Source organism: Salmo trutta, chromosome 4 (assembly GCF_901001165.1).
Source record: "Salmo trutta chromosome 4, fSalTru1.1, whole genome shotgun sequence".
Taxonomy (NCBI): Eukaryota; Metazoa; Chordata; class Actinopteri; order Salmoniformes; family Salmonidae; genus Salmo; species Salmo trutta.
Window position 1 is genome coordinate 64,405,280 of NC_042960.1, and position 19,804 is coordinate 64,425,083.

The 19,804-nt window shown below is 44.2% G+C and overlaps 1 protein-coding gene across 2 annotated transcripts in view; it reads right to left on the reverse strand.

Annotated features, from left to right (window-relative positions):
* Window positions 1–10,976, reverse strand: part of LOC115192856 (zinc finger protein 609) — a 181,485-nt gene extending 170,509 nt beyond the window's left edge. Inside the window, exons 1-2 of one of the 2 annotated variants that reach the window (XM_029751761.1) lie at window positions 10,513–10,976; window positions 7,956–8,061 (exon numbers count right to left, since the gene is read on the reverse strand). The gene's annotated coding sequence lies outside the window, so the exon portion shown is untranslated. The remainder of the gene's footprint in view (window positions 1–7,955; window positions 8,062–10,512) is intronic. The other variant, XM_029751760.1, reaches the window with a different exon arrangement.
* Window positions 10,977–19,804: the final 8,828 nt, after the last annotated feature.

Consider the following 19,804-nt stretch of genomic DNA (forward strand, 5'->3'; position numbering starts at 1 on the left):
TCTAAATGACTACCCATATAGGCCTAATGTCTTTTTCTAAATGACTACCCATATAGGCCCAATGTCTTTTTCTAAATGACTACCCATATAGGCCCAATGTCTTTTTCTAAATGACTACCCATATAGGCCCAATGTCTTTTTCTAAATGACTACCCATATAGGCCCAATGTCTTTTTCTAAATGACTACCCATATAGGCCTAATGTCTTTTTCTAAATGACTACCCATATAGGCCTAATGTCTTTTTCTAAATGACTACCCATATAGGCCTAATGTCTTTTTCTAAATGACTACCCATATAGGCCTACTGTCTTTTTCTAAATGACTACCCATATAGGCCTAATGTCTTTTTCTAAATGACTACCCATATAGGCCTAATGTCTTTTTCTAAATGACTACCCATATAGGCCTACTGTCTTTTTCTAAATGACTACCCATATAGGCCTACTGTCTTTTTCTAAATGACTACCCATATAGGCCTACTGTCTTTTTCTAAATGACTACCCATATAGGCCCAATGTCTTTTTCTAAATGACTACCCGTATAGGCCTAATGTCTTTTTCTAAATGACTACCCATATAGGCCCAATGTCTTTTTCTAAATGACTACCCATATAGGCCCAATGTCTTTTTCTAAATGACTACCCATATAGGCCCAATGTCTTTTTCTAAATGACTACCCATATAGGCCTAATGTCTTTTTCTAAATGACTACCCATATAGGCCTAATGTCTTTTTCTAAATGACTACCCATATAGGCCTAATGTCTTTTTCTAAATGACTACCCATATAGGCCTACTGTCTTTTTCTAAATGACTACCCATATAGGCCCAATGTCTTTTTCTAAATGACTACCCATATAGGCCCAATGTCTTTTTCTAAATGACTACCCATATAGGCCTAATGTCTTTTTCGAAATGACTACCCATATAGGCCTAATGTCTTTTTCGAAATGACTACCCATATAGGCCTAATGTCTTTTTCGAAATGACTACCCATATAGGCCTAATGTCTTTTTCTAAATGACTACCCATATAGGCCTAATGTCTTTTTCGAAATGACTACCCATATAGGCCTACTGTCTTTTTCTAAATGACTACCCATATAGGCCTACTGTCTTTTTCTAAATGACTACCCGTATAGGCCTACTGTCTTTTTCTAAATGACTACCCGTATAGGCCTACTGTCTTTTTCTAAATGACTACCCATATAGGCCTACTGTCTTTTTCTAAATGACTACCCATATAGGCCTACTGTCTTTTTCTAAATGACTACCCATATAGGCCTAATGTCTTTTTCTAAATGACTACCCATATAGGCCTAATGTCTTTTTCTAAATGACTACCCGTATAGGCCTAATGTCTTTTTCTAAATGACTACCCATATAGGCCTACTGTCTTTTTCTAAATGACTACCCATATAGGCCTAATGTCTTTTTCTAAATGACTACCCTTATAGGCCTACTGTCTTTTTCTAAATGACTACCCTTATAGGCCTACTGTCTTTTTCTAAATGACTACCCATATAGGCCTAATGTCTTTTTCTAAATGACTACCCATATAGGCCCAATGTCTTTTTCTAAATGACTACCCATATAGGCCTACTGTCTTTTTCTAAATGACTACCCATATAGGCCCAATGTCTTTTTCTAAATGACTACCCATATAGGCCCAATGTCTTTTTCTAAATGACTACCCATATAGGCCCAATGTCTTTTTCTAAATGACTACCCATATAGGCCTAATGTCTTTTTCTAAATGACTACCCATATAGGCCTAATGTCTTTTTCTAAATGACTACCCATATAGGCCTAATGTCTTTTTCTAAATGACTACCCATATAGGCCTACTGTCTTTTTCTAAATGACTACCCATATAGGCCTAATGTCTTTTTCTAAATGACTACCCATATAGGCCTAATGTCTTTTTCTAAATGACTACCCATATAGGCCTAATGTCTTTTTCTAAATGACTACCCATATAGGCCTACTGTCTTTTTCTAAATGACTACCCATATAGGCCTACTGTCTTTTTCTAAATGACTACCCATATAGGCCCAATGTCTTTTTCTAAATGACTACCCGTATAGGCCTAATGTCTTTTTCTAAATGACTACCCATATAGGCCCAATGTCTTTTTCTAAATGACTACCCATATAGGCCCAATGTCTTTTTCTAAATGACTACCCATATAGGCCCAATGTCTTTTTCTAAATGACTACCCATATAGGCCTAATGTCTTTTTCTAAATGACTACCCATATAGGCCTAATGTCTTTTTCTAAATGACTACCCATATAGGCCTAATGTCTTTTTCTAAATGACTACCCATATAGGCCTACTGTCTTTTTCTAAATGACTACCCATATAGGCCCAATGTCTTTTTCTAAATGACTACCCATATAGGCCCAATGTCTTTTTCTAAATGACTACCCATATAGGCCTAATGTCTTTTTCGAAATGACTACCCATATAGGCCTAATGTCTTTTTCGAAATGACTACCCATATAGGCCTAATGTCTTTTTCGAAATGACTACCCATATAGGCCTAATGTCTTTTTCTAAATGACTACCCATATAGGCCTAATGTCTTTTTCGAAATGACTACCCATATAGGCCTACTGTCTTTTTCTAAATGACTACCCATATAGGCCTACTGTCTTTTTCTAAATGACTACCCGTATAGGCCTACTGTCTTTTTCTAAATGACTACCCGTATAGGCCTACTGTCTTTTTCTAAATGACTACCCATATAGGCCTACTGTCTTTTTCTAAATGACTACCCATATAGGCCTACTGTCTTTTTCTAAATGACTACCCATATAGGCCTAATGTCTTTTTCTAAATGACTACCCATATAGGCCTAATGTCTTTTTCTAAATGACTACCCGTATAGGCCTAATGTCTTTTTCTAAATGACTACCCATATAGGCCTACTGTCTTTTTCTAAATGACTACCCTTATAGGCCTACTGTCTTTTTCTAAATGACTACCCTTATAGGCCTACTGTCTTTTTCTAAATGACTACCCATATAGGCCTAATGTCCCTGAGCGTAACTATTCAAGTTTAAAATGGCAAATAGAATCAAATGAAAATGGTAGGCCTGATACTAAAAATACACCACAGTCCCACAGGCCATTAACATGCAATGTAATTCACAGCCATCATAGCAAGTAGAGGACTGTGATGGCTGTAAGCGTTAGACAAGGCCTACATTCTATCATGCAACCACTGCTTTAAAATACTCACTGTGGATGACCTGGGGGGGGGGAGCTTGCTACTTGTCAAAGTCTTTGTAAATGTAAAGCTCCTCAAAATGGTATTGTTCATCCTCTATGGTAAGTTGTTGATAAGGACCCCTAACTCTTTGAGAACAGGTATTTAAGTGCCATCCAGTTCGTCAGCCTATCAGTTCACATTTCTTCAATGTATAAAAAAACGTTTTCCGTATGTAAAACAAATCACAAATAAAAGCCTGAGGTCAAATTATAATATTACTTTCACATAGCTGCCGCGGAGGATTAAATTAATCAATTTCCAACAGAAAAATCCTAGTCCTTGGTTACACCAATATTTCCTTCTCATTCTAAATTCAATTGGTTTGTGATTAATGATCGGAGATACGGGCCTGGGGTTACTGTCATTCCAAAACGCTCTCTGGTCTACCTCTCAGAATGAGGGCCAACAGATGTGCAGTGAGATCGGGCAATTTCAGTTTCCTTTTTACTCTGACAACAACTCTCCTCTTCCATAGGCCACCTGGGTCTCAGCCAAGAGACTGCATGTTAGCAAGTGAAAAGGGAGTGAGACTTAGCTGACCTTTATACTAACGTCACCTAGCGAAGGATATCAGCGACCTTGTGACGCACCAATGGAGTGATTTAATCAGATCATAGGTCTCAACTAAGATAAATGAGGGCATGAATTGGCAACAATGAAAAACACTGTCACAAAAAAAACACAATAACAGCAAAATGTAGAAGGTAGTTTATTCAACACACCGATGAAACCTCAGGGTGTAACTTTCAACAACGACTCCATAACCTGCCCAAGGCCCCGCTAATGTTAGTCGTGATATTTTTGATTCATGCAATCAATGTTGCATGCAATGGTCACGGTCTAGTCACATGAAAACACACGCCTAAAGGATTGGCCTAACTGGATACGAGCCACTTCAGAAGGTAGAATTGGCTTCTCTGGTCTGGGAGGTGAACAAACATTATGCTATGTTAATGAATCGCTGCTATCGCGATGGTTATGTTTGTCAGTGAGAAGCGTTTAGGCCTATTGAAAGAGAGCATAGCACAAAATGTAGGCAATAGGATTAAACTACAGTGTACTTTGATACATGTCTAGTCTTCAACGTTTCAATGAAAATGGTTATCAAACAGCCAGACTAGGAGTCTAAATACTCCATAATTACTTTGAAATCTATTCAGCTTAAGGCCTACAGGTAAAAGGGTCATGGTTCACCTCTGAGAATAAAGACTGCTTTCTTTCACTTTGAGGATGGATACGCTGGAGAATGTATTTGTACAATGACAGAAATAGGCATAAATGATTGATGTTTCTCTTTTCACTGATGAAAATCTCTGGGACTACAATAAATAAGCTATTATCCATTGTCCAAGAATAATATTGAGGAAATGGTCTAGAACTCACAACGTTCTTCCTAAGCCCTCAGCCTAGATGCTTTTTATATTCTCCAGTCAAACAGGAAAGTAGCAGCAACACCTCAACAATGAGAGGCGTGAGTGGGCGGTATCACACGCCACGGCAAACAAATAGACAAGACGCAAGTAAGCAAACATCTGCCTTTACACACATATACACACACATACACGGATTTTGTGTGTTGTGAATTCTGTAATGAATGTATGGTAATGTTTTTAAAATGGTATAACTGCCTTAATTTTGCCGGACCCCAGGAAGAGTAGCTGGTGCTTTATACGTCAACAAAATAATGTTTCCGGAATGCTTATCTTATTGGTTTCTAACTAGAGAAATGAATTCAGAACAATCTGAGATGGTGGGTGTTATGGCTTGCTGAAATGACACTGAACGACCCTCATGTGACTTACAAAATGTAAACATTGTTTGACTTGGGTACAGAACATAAACTTACTTGGTTCTTCATGTCAGAATTTATCTTAAACCTTTAAAAATGATTTCATAGAATGTTGTGTCATGGCGTTAAGGGCAACTAGGTGTACTGGACACTTTATCCCACAATCACAACCAGCTCCAGGATGTAACATGGTGACCATAACAAGCCTGTTTGTAGTTCCTCAAGTTACAGCAGGGAGAATACATAAAAAAAATAAAAAAAAGACAATGCACCAAGAGAGAAAACAAAACATTCAACTTTCTAGACAGTAACGTGCCATTTGGCAGACTGTTTTTTATTTTTATCCAAAGCGACTTAAGAGTTATGCATGCAAACATTTTACGTTAAGGGTGGTCCTGGGAAATCAAACCTATTATCCTGGTGTTGCAAGCGCCGTGCTCTACAGAGAATCATGCTCTACCAACTGATCTACAGAGGACCGTGCTCTACAGAGGGCCGTGCTCTACAGAGGACCGTGCTCAACCAACTGATCTACAGAGGACCGTGCTCAACCAACTGATCTACAGAGGACCGTGCTCAACCAACTGATCTACAGAGGACCGTGCTCAACCAACTGATCTACAGAGGACCGTGCTCAACCAACTGATCTACAGAGGACCGTGCTCAACCAACTGATCTACAGAGGACCGTGCTCAACCAACTGATCTACAGAGGACCGTGCTCAACCAACTGATCTACAGAGGACCGTGCTCAACCAACTGATCTACAGAGGACCGTGCTCAACCAACTGATCTACAGAGGACCGTGCTCAACCAACTGATCTACAGAGGACCGTGCTCTACCAACTGATCTACAGAGGGCCGTGCTCTACAGAGGACCGTGCTCTACCAACTGATCTACAGAGGACCGTGCTCAACCAACTGATCTACAGAGGACCGTGCTCAACCAACTGATCTACAGAGGACCGTGCTCAACCAACTGATCTACAGAGGACCGTGCTCAACCAACTGATCTACAGAGGACCGTGCTCAACCAACTGATCTACAGAGGACCGTGCTCAACCAACTGATCTACAGAGGACCGTGCTCAACCAACTGATCTACAGAGGACCGTGCTCAACCAACTGATCTACAGAGGACCGTGCTCTACCAACTGATCTACAGAGGACCGTGCTCTACCAACTGAGCTAGAGAGGACCGTGCTCTACCAACTGAGCTAGAGAGGACCGTGCTCTACCAACTGATCTACAGAGGACCGTGCTCTACAGAGGACCGTGCTCTACCAACTGATCTACAGAGGACCGTGCTCTACAGAGGACCGTGCTCTACCAACTGAGCTACAGAGGACCGTGCTCAACCAACTGATCTACAGAGGACCGTGCTCAACCAACTGATCTACAGAGGACCGTGCTCAACCAACTGATCTACAGAGGACCGTGCTCTACCAACTGATCTACAGAGGACCGTGCTCTACCAACTGAGCTAGAGAGGACCGTGCTCTACCAACTGAGCTAGAGAGGACCGTGCTCTACCAACTGATCTACAGAGGACCGTGCTCTACAGAGGACCGTGCTCTACCAACTGATCTACAGAGGACCGTGCTCTACCAACTGATCTACAGAGGACCGTGCTCTACAGAGGACCGTGCTCTACCAACTGAGCTACAGAGGACCGTGCTCAACCAACTGATCTACAGAGGACCGTGCTCTACCAACTGATCTACAGAGGACCGTGCTCAACCAACTGATCTACAGAGGACCGTGCTCAACCAACTGATCTACAGAGGACCGTGCTCAACCAACTGATCTACAGAGGACCGTGCTCAACCAACTGATCTACAGAGGACCGTGCTCAACCAACTGATCTACAGAGGACCGTGCTCAACCAACTGATCTACAGAGGACCGTGCTCAACCAACTGATCTACAGAGGACCGTGCTCAACCAACTGATCTACAGAGGACCGTGCTCAACCAACTGATCTACAGAGGACCGTGCTCAACCAACTGATCTACAGAGGACCGTGCTCAACCAACTGATCTACAGAGGACCGTGCTCAACCAACTGATCTACAGAGGACCGTGCTCAACCAACTGATCTACAGAGGACCGTGCTCAACCAACTGATCTACAGAGGACCGTGCTCTACCAACTGATCTACAGAGGACCGTGCTCTACCAACTGATCTACAGAGGACCGTGCTCTACCAACTGATCTACAGAGGACCGTGCTCTACCAACTGATCTACAGAGGACCGTGCTCTACCAACTGATCTACAGAGGACCGTGCTCTACCAACTGATCTACAGAGGACCGTGCTCTACCAACTGATCTACAGAGGACCGTGTTCTACTAACTGAGCTACAGAGGACCATAGACAATACTGTACCAATCCAGAGTAGAGAGAGTCTAGAACACAGGTCGCCAAGATCAAGGGCTGCGGACGTAACCATTAGTCCAAGAAAGTCGTCTGCCTTGAGGGAGCAGTTAAATAGTCTAATCAAAATGGCAGGTTTGTTTACACCAAACAGGAAGTACGTCCTCACACTTCGACTTTCTTTTAAAGCAAAGTCACGCCTGCCTGGCTGTGGCTTCAATGACCATAACAGGTAATCCAACATCTAACGCCACTGTAGCAATTGGAGGGGAGGGGGGGGGGGGGGGGGGGGGGGGGGGTCCCAAAATCGACATCCACGTCTTCGGCGCCCGGGAAACAGTGGGTTAACTGCCTTGTTCAGGAGCAGAACGACAGATTTTTACCTTGTCAGCTCGGGGATTCGATCCAGCAACCATTCGGTTACTGGCCCAACTCTCTAACCACTAGGTTACCATAACCAGTAATGCCTTGCAATGTTAACACAAAGAAATATAGATTGAATAAATGTTGATGGTAGACCTGTGATTTCACCACGCCTCTGACTTGAGTAATCCAACCAAGGAGCATGTTGGGAAGTCTGGGAGCCCTTTATAGTGTCAGGTAAGATGGCTCCCCCTGGCAAATACTGTGAAATACAGGACCAGTCAAAAGTTTTTTTAGTAGGTTGGCTCAGCCTTTTGCAAAGAACATGCTGATATCACTGTTATTACGTGTACCAGAACATACAGTACCAGTCAAAAGTTGACACACCAAATCTTTCAAGGTTTTTTTTTATTTTTATACTATTTTCTACATTGTAGAAACTATGAAATAACACATGGAATCATGTAGTAACCCAAAAAGTGTTCAACAAAACAAAGTATATATTTTATATTTGAGATTATTCAAAGTAGCCACAATTTGCCTTGAGGACAGCTTTGCACACTTGGCATTCTCTCCACCAGCTTCATGAGGTAGTCACCTGGAATGCATTTCAATTAACAGGTGTGCCTTTTAAATGTTAAATAGTGGAATTTCTTTCCTTAATGCATTTGAGCCAATCAGTTGTGTTGTGACAAGGTAGGGGTGGTATACAGAAGATAGCCCTATTTGATAAAAGACCAAGTCCATATTATGGCAAGAACAGCTCACATAAGCAAAGAGAAATGACAGTCCATCATTACTTTAAGACATGAAGGTCAATAAATCCGGAAAATGTCAAGAACTTTGAAAGTTTCTTCAAGTGCAGTCGCAAAAACCCATCAAGCCCTATGATGAAACTGGCTCTCATGAGGACCGCCACAGAAAAGGAAGACCCAGAGATACCTCTACTGCAGAGGACAAGTTCATTAGAGTTATCAGCCTCAGAAATTGCTGCCCAAATAAATGCTTCACAGAGTAACAGAGTTTAAGTAACAGACATCTCAAAATGAGATGGGCAAATCAGGAGACTGCGTGAATCAGGCCGTCACGGTCGAATTGCTGCAAAGAAACCACTACTAAAGGACACCAATAAGAAGAGACTTGCTTGGGCCAAGGCACACGAGCAGTGGACATTAGACCGGTGGAAATCTGTCCTTTGGTCTGATGAATCCAAATCTGAAATTTTTGATTACAACCGCCTTGTCTTTGTGAGAAGCAGAGTAAGTGAACAGATGATCTCCGCATGTGTGGTTCCCACCGTGAAGTATGGGGAGGAGGTGTGATGGTGTGGGGGTGCTTTGCTGGTGACACTGCCAGTGATTTATTTAGAATTAAAGGCATACTTAACCAGCATGGCTACCAAAGCATTCTGCAGAGATACGCCATCCCATCTGGTTTGCCCTTAGTGGACTTATTTGTTTTTCAACAGGACAATGACCCACCATACCTCCAGGCTGTGTAAGGGCTATTTGACCAAGAAGGAGAGTGGAGTGCTGCATCAGATGACTTGGCCTCCACAATCACCAGACCTCAACCCAATTGGGATGGTTTGTGATGAGTTGGACCGCAGAGTGCAGGGAAAGGAGCCAACAAGTGCTCAGCATATGTAGGAACTCCTTCAAGACTGTTGGAAAAGCATTCCAGGTGAAGCTGGTTGAGAGAATGCCAAGAGTGTGCAAAGCTGTCAAGGCAAAGGGTGGCTACTTTGAAGAATTGAAAATATATTTTGATTTGTTTAACACTTTTTGGGTTAGTACATGATTCCATGTGTGTTATTTCATAGTTTTGATGCCTTCACTATTATTCTACAATGTAGAAAATAGTAAAAAATTAAGAAAAACCCTTGAATGAGTAGGTGTCTCCAAACTTTTGACTGGTACTGTATGTTTTGGTACACTTAATAACCGGCATATCAACATGTTCTTTGCAAAAGGCTGAGCCAAACGACAAAAAAAGACTAGCTTGATTTTTGATAGACACGCTGTTAGCTAACTAATGTAAGTTGCTCTGGATAAGACTTGAGCATCTGCGAAATTACTAAAATGTCAAACATAGCTAGTTAGCTAAATGTGGATAGCTAGCAATATCTCATCAAGTCACTTAGGGAAACGCATGACAAGTGTACACAAGCACTGGTATAGAATATATTTTAAATGGCTAACGTCAGTAATATATACAAGATATAGTTAATACATTTAATATTATAACTTGCTATCTAAACTGCTTGTTAAATGGCCAGTTTCATCCTAGCTGCTACAGTCCTACAATGTCCTCATCGAGTCCATGTTGAACATGTATTTAGTGGCTAAACATTTTTCCCTCAAATACACACATTACATCAGGGCATCCTCCTACTAGGATAATTATATGGCTAGTGAACAGCATTTTAGGACAAGAGGCGAATAACTCATGCCGGGTGATTGTGTGGAAATAGCTGCTCCTCCTGGGTCCTCAGACAAAGAGGGGTTTCACCAAAGCAATGCACGAAAGCAGTAGGTTAGCCAGAGACGCTAACTGTTAGCTAGTTAACTAGCGCGCTTTACAGGTTAGCATTAGCTAACGAAGCTAGCTCATGCGTTTACTAACTAGCAGGCTAGCTTTACGTCCCGTGGTCTGAAGTATAGAACAAATTCCTTCACTAGTATAAAACTTAAAATGTTGTTCGCTAACTTACCCTCTTGACAAACCCAATCCAGCGAATGTTTTATGTACACTCCATAGATCCTGATAGTAAAAGGTAAAATCACTTTGATGATGATGACCCCCCCCTCCCCTCCCCTCCCCAAATATACACAGACAAAATCAATCAACGAGCTCCCAAGAAATCCAACGCCAGGGGAAGGGAACGGCTAATTCACTGGACTGCTGCCATCACACGTTGAGATCCCGTTGAAAATTCAAAAATACCGGTTACGATGGAGATTTCAAATTCAGTTTTAAAGCCCTGGTTGGAAATAAAACATATCCTTTCTTGTAGTCCAAATTGTTAAAAAAAATCCGATATTCTGGCAGTTTCCTCACCAGTTTAATTCCTGGCCTTGATTTCGTTGAAATCTCTAATATCTTGATGGCTGTTTGGATCGTTCAATGTTGAGGGGAGCGATACAATGTAACCAACAAGCAGAACGAGCCACTTGCAAATTCAGGAACAAAAAATACTGCGTGGACTGAACCGCTTGAGGCGGTAGATACAACCATAGAGAATGATAGAGGCCTCTAGTGGCCTAAAGGCTATTCTAGCATGGGCAGCGCCATTGAGGGCTTCCACCACGCTTCCGCCATTTTAAAGTAGTCAAAGTAGTCAACTAGGTGGGGATTGGTATGGGTTGTAGCCTCAATGGCGCTGTCCATGCTGTCGCAGACGCTTTAAAAAGCACTGATATTAAGATGAGTCCTCTATCTATCTCTATGGGTACAACACCAGCTGAGAAGAACTGGAACAAGATCATGGAGGGGATTGGGGATATTTTGTGAATGAGTCTCATATTTTATTTTTTTATTTTATTTATTTAACCTTCATTTAACTAGGCGTTAAGAACAAATTCTTATTTACAATGACGGCCTACCCCAGCCAAACCCAAAGCCGGACGACACTGGGCCAGTTGAAGCTTCGCCCTATGGGACTCCCAATCATAGCCGGTTGTGATACAGCCTGGAATCAAACCAGGGTTTGTAGTGACACCTCTAGCACTGAGATGCAGTGCCTTAGACCGCTGCGCCACTCGGGAGACATCCTATGGTGACTTGGATGATTTCATTATTGACATGACTGGAAAAAGATGGTTCTTTGTAAATGCGTGGCAAAAGAAAAGAGACATAGCTACATTATTTATTTTTTTGTGCTGTCAAAATTCACACATGTATGTTGTGCTTAAGATGAGATAACAAAGCTACTCTACAAAATATTTGGTTCAATACAAATATAAAAAATATACACCTCGGATTTGATATTATACTATCCACACAGAGTCTGTTTCATATGAATACACATGAAACATTATTTCTGAATTCTGTCTCAACTGCATAGAGATTTAACGCAGAGTATTGTGTTTGTTTATTTCCTCAGGTTGACAGCACAGTTATGAATATCAAAGATACCAAAAACAGGTGAATGGCAAATAAAACTGCAGTTGCGTTGTCATAGCAAAAAAATTATACTTTTAACTCTATCCACACAAGGACTAAGGTCATTTTCCTCGTTCGTGAAATGTTTCTTATCTGGGTAATCAAATATCAGTCGGGTGCATATGCTCACTTCTAATTGAGTGGTGGTGATACTAGTTCAGCTCAATCTAGTTTCAGTGATAGACTACTGCAGATTTGGGGCGGCAGGTAGCTTAGTGGTTAGAGCGTTTGGCCATATACTACCCACCACTGCGACCTGTACGCTCTCGTTGTCTGGCCCTTGCTTCATACTCGTCGCCAAACCCACTGGCTCCAGGTCATCTACAAGACCCTGCTAGGTAAAGTCCCCCCTTATCTCAGCTCATTGGTCACCATAGCAGCACCCAACTGTAGCACACGCTCCAGCAGGTATATCTCTCTGGTCACCCCCAAAGCCAATTCCTCCTTCGGCCGCCTCTCCTTCCAGTTCTCTGCTGCCAATGACTGGAACGAACTACAAAAATCTCTGAAACTGGAAACACTTATCTCCCTCACTAGCTTTAAGCACCAGCTGTCAGAGCAGCTCACAGATTACTGCACCTGTACATAGCCCATCTATAATTTAGCACAAACAACTACCTCTTCCCCTACTGTATTTATTTATTTAGCTCCTTTGCACCCCATTATTTCTATTTCTACTTTGGACTTTCTTCTACTGCAAATCTACCATTCCAGTGTTTTACTTGCTATATTGTATTTACTTCGCCACCATGGCCTTTTTTGCCTTTTTTGCCTTATCTCACCTCATTTGCTCACTTTGTATATAGACTTATTTTTCTACTATATTATTGACTGTATGTTTGTTTTACTCCATGTGTTGTTGTATGTGTCAAACTTGGCCAGGTCGCAGGCCAGGTCGCAGTTGTAAATGAGAACTTGTTCTCAACTTGCCTACCTGGTTAAATAAAGGTGAAATAAAAATAAATAAAATTGGCCAGTAACCGAAAGGTTGCTGGATCGAATCCCCAAGCTGACAAGGTAAAAATCTGTCGTTCTGCACCTGAACAAGGCAGTTAACCTACTGTTCCCCGATAGGCTGTCATCGTAAATTAGAATTTGTTCTTAACTGACTTGCCAGGTTAAATAAAAAAATGTACTGGTCTGAAAATGACCCAAACAACACAGTTGGGGTTGGTCCAGTCAGCGGAGAAGGAAAGTGGGTGAATGTCTGTAAAAAAAGTGAGTAATGGTTTGAATAAGGATGGAACATAATTACCCTCTAACACTAATCTTCACAGTTGAGATGGCTACTGAAGTGAGGGCATATCTTGCCAGTTTAAACGCCAGCAGAAAAGCGGTACTAATGAGCAGGCTGGCCAAGGTCTACCCATGCCTCAGCACAGAGCTCACTGAGGCTAATTGTTAGAGAGAAACCAGGCAACAGCTGCAGGAAAGGGAGAACCAGTGCTTATGACAGGCAAACGTGTCATGCTATTTGTCATACAGCAGCGCAGAGATAACCTCTCGTATTTACTCGCCTTCTGTCAGGTGGGAGGGAAAGCAGGAAGGAGTTGTGGGTGGGGGGACGACGCTCGCTCGCGCTCCACACTCCACAGAGGCGTTACGAGCTGGTTACCCAGGCAACAGGGATATGATAATGTTGCCTTTGACATGACAGAGGGAATCATCTTGGTGGCTCTCATAGGCAGCGGGCACAGGGAGGCCAGGGGAAACTGAATTAATGGGTTCATTTTCACCCAGTGAGGGCGGCAGTCAGGGTTGGCACTCCATCTTCTCGTCGCCTCCTCCACTCTGTGCACACTGCACTCATGCAGGCTTACCTTATCATCCACGCACACTGGAACAGCTTCCATTTTGAAGCAGGCAGGGCTGTTTTTTTTCTGTCTCTTTCTGCCTTTCTGTCTGTCTGTCTCTCTCTCTCTCTCTCTCTATCTCTGGTTTCAGTGCTAAACAGCAGACGGCACAGTGAGGGAATAGATATCACTGTTGATTTGCTCTCAGAGTCAGAGGCTTTATGCCGTGCTATCTGCCGTGCTCACAAGGACTCAGCATAAATGAACAGGCTGTGTCAGGAACACACATTTCACTTGCTTAAAATTGTAAATCAGTCATTACAGGCTTGATCACCATTGTAGGGCTGTGTGTTCATGTGTGTACATGTGTGTTCATGTGTGTTCATGTGTGTTCATGTGTGTATGCACATTAGGGTGGGTGTATGTGTGTACGTGCTTGTGTTTGTGTGAGAACATGAATGCAAGGCAGGGTGTGTGTGTCTAACCCCTGATTGCATTTTTAATCAATGTCCATCTCATCGTGAGCTAGGGAAGTCTGGAGCGGAATTTACATTTCATTTGATTCCCCTCTCTGGTCCGACTGGCGCTCGCTAGCACTCGCTATGCTAATGAATCAGTCATTCTAATGAGCTGTTCGAGGGAGATGGGGAGATGGGGAATGAAGGGGGAGATAAAGGCAGAGCCAGCCTCCTGATTTTCTCCCTGCCTTTGTGTCATCTGTGCCGCATTATCATGGTAAGCCGACAATGCAGTACGCGGAGCTAGCACTTCCTTAGCTAGCAACACATTGCAGATGTTCCCTTTCTCTTATCTCTGTGGACAGCTTAATTTGACAGAGAAGGGCAACAAAGAACAGGATGCGAGAAATGGCGTGTGATTCAAAATAGGGAAAGACAAGAAGGCATGCGTCTCAAATGGCACCTTATTCCCTACGTAGTGCACTACTTTTGACCAGGGCCCATAGGGTTCTAGTCAAAAGTAGTACACTGCGTAGGGAATAGGATGTCATTTAGGATGCAAGTAAGACAAGCATGAAGGAGGACATCAAATGGACATCAAATGGTGATAGTCAGGCAGGGAGGGTTCTGAGCTTCGGTGTCATTGTCATACCTTTTGTCATGTACCAAGAGAGCCACTGATGTCACAAATGAAAGAGGAGCTTCTCACATAACCTGTCTTCTTAAATAGATTTGCACTGCATTAGCCCCGTTCACACACCCACACACAGTACCAGTCAAAAGTTTGGACACACCTACTCATTCAAGGGTTTTTATTTATTTTTACTATTTTCTACATTGTAGAATGATAGTGAAGACATCAAAACTATGAAATAACACATATGGAATTATGTAGTAACCAAAAAAGTGTTAAACAAATCAAAACATATTTTAGATTCTTCAAAATAGCCACCCTTTGCCTTGTTGACAGCTTTGCACACTCTCGGCATTCTCTTAACCAGCTTCATGAGGAATGCTTTTCCAACAGTCTTGAAGGAGTTCCCAAATTTGCTGAGCGCTTGTTTTCTGCTTTTCCTTCACTCTGCTGTCCAACTCATCCCTAACCATCTCAATTGGGTTAAGGTCGGGTGATTGTGGAGGCCAAGTCATCTGATGCAGCACTCCATCACTCTCTTTGGTCGAATAGCCCTTACACAGCCTGGAGGTGTATTTTGGGTCATTGTCCTATTGAAAAACAAATTCTAGTCCCACTAAGCGCAAACCAGATGGGATGGCGTATTGCTGCAGAACGCTGTGGTAGCCATGCTGTTTAAGTGTTCCTTGAATTCTAAATAAATCACAGACAGTGTCACCAGTAATCCGCACCCAGACCATCGTAACTCCTCCTCCATGCTTCACGGTGGGAACCACACATGCGGAGATCTGCTTCTCACAAAGACACAGCGGTTGGAACCAAAAATCTCAAATTTGTACTCATCAGACCAAAAGACCGATTTCCAACGGTCTAATGTCCATTGCTCGTGTTTCTTGGCCCAAGCAAGTGTGGAGCATTTACTTAGGCTGCAATCTGAGGTGCAGTTAACTCTAATGAACATGTCCTCTGCAGCAGAGTTAACTCTGGGTCTTCCTTTCCTGTGGTGGTCCTTATGAGAGCCAGTTTCATCATAGCGCTTGATGGTTTTTGCGAATTAACAAGGCACACCTGTTAATTGAAATGCATTCCAGGTGACTATCTCATGAAGCTGGTTGAGCGAATGCCAAGAGTGTGCAAAGCTGTCATCAAGGCAAAGGGTGGCTACTTTGAAGAATCTCAAATATAAAATATATCTTGAATTGTTTAACTATTTTTTTAGGTTACTACATGATTCCATATGTGTTATTTCATAGTTTTGATATCTTCACTATTATTCTACAATGTAGAAAATAGTAAAACATTAAGAAAAACCTTGAATGTGTCATCGCCGTGTGTGTAGGTGGCAGGGAAGTCAGGCGCAGGAGAAACCAACTTGGTATCGCTGGAGTTGTTTTAATAAAATAAACAACGAACTCCGAAACCAAAATGTACATAAAATAACATGGGCAACAATACCCGTAGCTCACTACTACAAAATACACGACACAAAATAACATACAAACAATCTTGGACAAGGACATGAGGGGAAACAGAGGGTTAAATACACAACAGGTAATGAATGGGTGTCACGACTTCTGCCGAAGTCGATGCCCCTCCTTGCACGGGTGGTGCTCGGCGGTCGACGTCACCGGTCTTCTAGCGATCATTGATCAGTTTTTCATTATCCATTAGTTTTGTCTTGTCTTCCATCACACCTGTTTCCAATCCCATCAATTACTTGTGTATTTAACCCCCTGTTTCCCCTCATGTCCTTGTCGGTGATTGTTTGTATGTTATGTTACGTGGGTTTGTGTATCGGTGTACGACGGGTATCCTTTACCCATTTTATTTTGTATTTTGTATTTTGGTTTTGGAGTTTGTTTTTAATTAAATACTCCATATTTAACCAACTTGGTTTCTCCTGCGCCTGACTTCCCTGCCACCTACATACACGAATATGACAATGGGATTGGAACCAGGTGTGTGTGAAAACAAGACAAAACCAATGGATAATGAAAAATGGATCAGTGATGGCTAGAACAAGGAGGGTCATCGACTTCGGCAGAAGTCGTGACAGTACCCCCCCCCCGACGTGCAGCTCCAGCAGTGCGTCGACACTGGCCTCAGGGAAGACCCGGAGGACGAGGTACAGGGCGATCTTGATGGAGACGATGGAACTCTCGCAGCAGGGAAGGATCTAATACATCCTCCACCGGAACCCAGCATCTCTCCTCCAGACCGTACCCCTCCCAGTCCACGAGGTACTGAAGGCCCCTCGCCCAACGTCTCGAATCCAGGATGGATCGAACAGAGTACGCCGGGGCCCCCTCAATGTCCAGAGGGGGAGGCGGAGGAACCTCCCGCACCTCAGCCTCCTGGAGTGGACCAGCCACCACTGGCCTGAGGAGAGACACATGGAACGAGGGGTTAATGCGGTAATTGGGGGGAAGCTTTAACCTATAACATACCTCGTTCACTCTCCTCAGGACTTTAAAATGGCCCCACAAACCGCGGACTCAGCTTCCGGCAGGGCAGGCGGAGGGGCAGGTTTCTAGTCGAGAGCCAGACCCTGTCCCCCGGTGCGAACACCGGGGCCTCACTGCGGTGACGGTCTGGGACAACTTTCTGGCGTCGTACGGCGTGCTGAAGGTGGACGTGAGCGGCGTCCCAGGTCTCCTCCGCGCGCCGGAACCAGTGGTCCACCGCAGGACCCTCGGTCTGACTCTGATGCCAAGGGGCCAGAACCCCAACACGCACTGAAAGGGAGAGAGGTTAGTGGAGGAGCCATCTCTGCCCAAGGCAATAACGCTGCCCACTCCCCCGGCCGGTCCTGGCAATAAGACCTCAGAAACCTACCCACATCCTGGTTCACTCTCTCCACCTGCCCGTTACTCTCAGGGTGAAAACCCGAGGTAAGGCTGACCGAGACCCCCAGACGTTCCATGAACGCCTTCCAGACCCTTGACGTGAACTGGGGACCCCGATCAGACACTATATCCTCAGGAACCCCGTAATGCCGAAAGACGTGTGTAAACAGAACCTCCACAGTCTGTAGGGCCGTAGGGAGACCGGGCAAAGGGAGGAGATGACAGGACTTAGAAAAGCGATCCACAATGACCAGGATTGTGGTGTTACCTTGTGAAGGTGGAAGATCTGTTATAAAATCCACCGACAAGTGCGACCACGGCCGTTGTGGAACGGGTAAGGGTTGTAACTTACCTCTGGGTAGGTGTCTAGGAGCCTTGCACTGGGCGCACATTGAACAGGAGGAAACATAAACCCTCACGTCCTTAGCTAAAGTGGGCCACCACTACCTCCCACTAAGACAGCGCATCATCCGACCAATCCCAGGATGACCAGATGAGGGTGACGTGTGAGCCCAGTAGATCAATCGGTCGCAGACAGCAGACGGAACGTACAGACGCCCAGATGGACACTGAGGGGGAGCTGGCTCTACACGTGACGCCCGCTCAATGTCCGCGTCCAGCTCCCATACTACCGGTGCCACCAAACAAGAGGCTGGGATGATGGGAGTGGGATCCATGGACCGCTCCTCTGTGTCATACAGCCGGGACAGTGCGTCTGCCTTAATGTTCTGGGAACCTGGTCTGGAAGAGAGGGTAAACACAAAACGGGTGAAAAAGGTGGCCCACCTTGCCTGGCGAGGATTCAGTCTCCTCGCCTCCCAGATGTACTCCAGATTGCGGCGGTCATTCCAGATGAGAAAAGGGTGTTTAGCCCCCTCAAGCCAATGTCTCCACGCCCTCAAAGCTTTGACGATAGCCAACAGCTCCCGGTCCCCCACATCATAGTTTCGCTCCGCTGAGCTGAGCCTCTTAGAGAAGAAGGCACAGGGGCGGAGCTTAGGTGGTGTACCCAAACGCTGAGAGAGCACAGCTCCTATCCCAGCCTCAGACGCGTCCACCTCCACTATGAATTGCAAAGACGGATCCGGATGAGCCAACACAGAAACCGAGGTAAACAGAGCCTTCAGTTTCGTAAAAGCCCTGTCCGCCCCAGCCGACCACTGCAAGCGCACCGGACCCCCCTTCAGCAGTGAGGTAATGGGAGCAGCTACCTGACCAAAACCTCTGGTAGTAATTGGCAAACCCTAAAAATCGCTGCACCTCCTTCACCGTGGTGGGAGTCGGCCAATTACGCACAGCTGCAATGCGGTCACTCTCCATCTCCACTCCTGACGTGGATAGGCGATATCCTAAGAAGGAGACGGACTGTTGAAAGAACAGGCATTTCTTAGCCTTGACATACAGGTCATGCTCCAACAGGCGACCAAGCACTTTGCGCACCAGGGACACATGCTCGGCGCGTGTAGCGGAGTAAATCAGAATGTCATCGATATACACCACCTCACTCTGCCCGTGCAGGTCCCTGAAAATCTCGTCTACAAAAGATTGGAAGACTGATGGAGCTTTCTTGAACCCGTATGGCATGACGAGTGTGACGACCCTCCCACTCTGTCTGCTGTATTTCTCTCTTTGCTCTTGTTCCTTATTAGGATGCTGGTGGGCGGAGTTGGAAGGGTCGTCAGCTAGATGGGAAACACCTGGGCTCGGGTGTGGCCCAGGATAAAGACACCTCTTCCACAGTCATTGGGGAGACTCTCTCCATGCAGACACCTTGTTTTTGGTTGTGCTAGTTATGGTATCTAATAAATATATATTTTTGATACTCCTTGTCTCCACGTTGTCTCCCTTTTGTTGCGAACTCTGAGCCAGTTCGTAACAAGTGGGAGCTCATCCGGGATCTTGAATTTGTGTTTGGGAGAAAACGTGGAGGTATGTTAAATTGTGGTGCTTTGTTTGTTAGTTTGAGTTTGGTGCTCAGTACTGGTTGCCTTTGGTTGTTTGGTTTGTGTGCTGTGTTGGAGAGTACAGTGGTTAGTTTCCAGGCCCCTGCCCAGCCTGGAAACGTTTGTTCTACTTGCTGTTGGGACATTGGTCTGAGGAGGTGAGTACA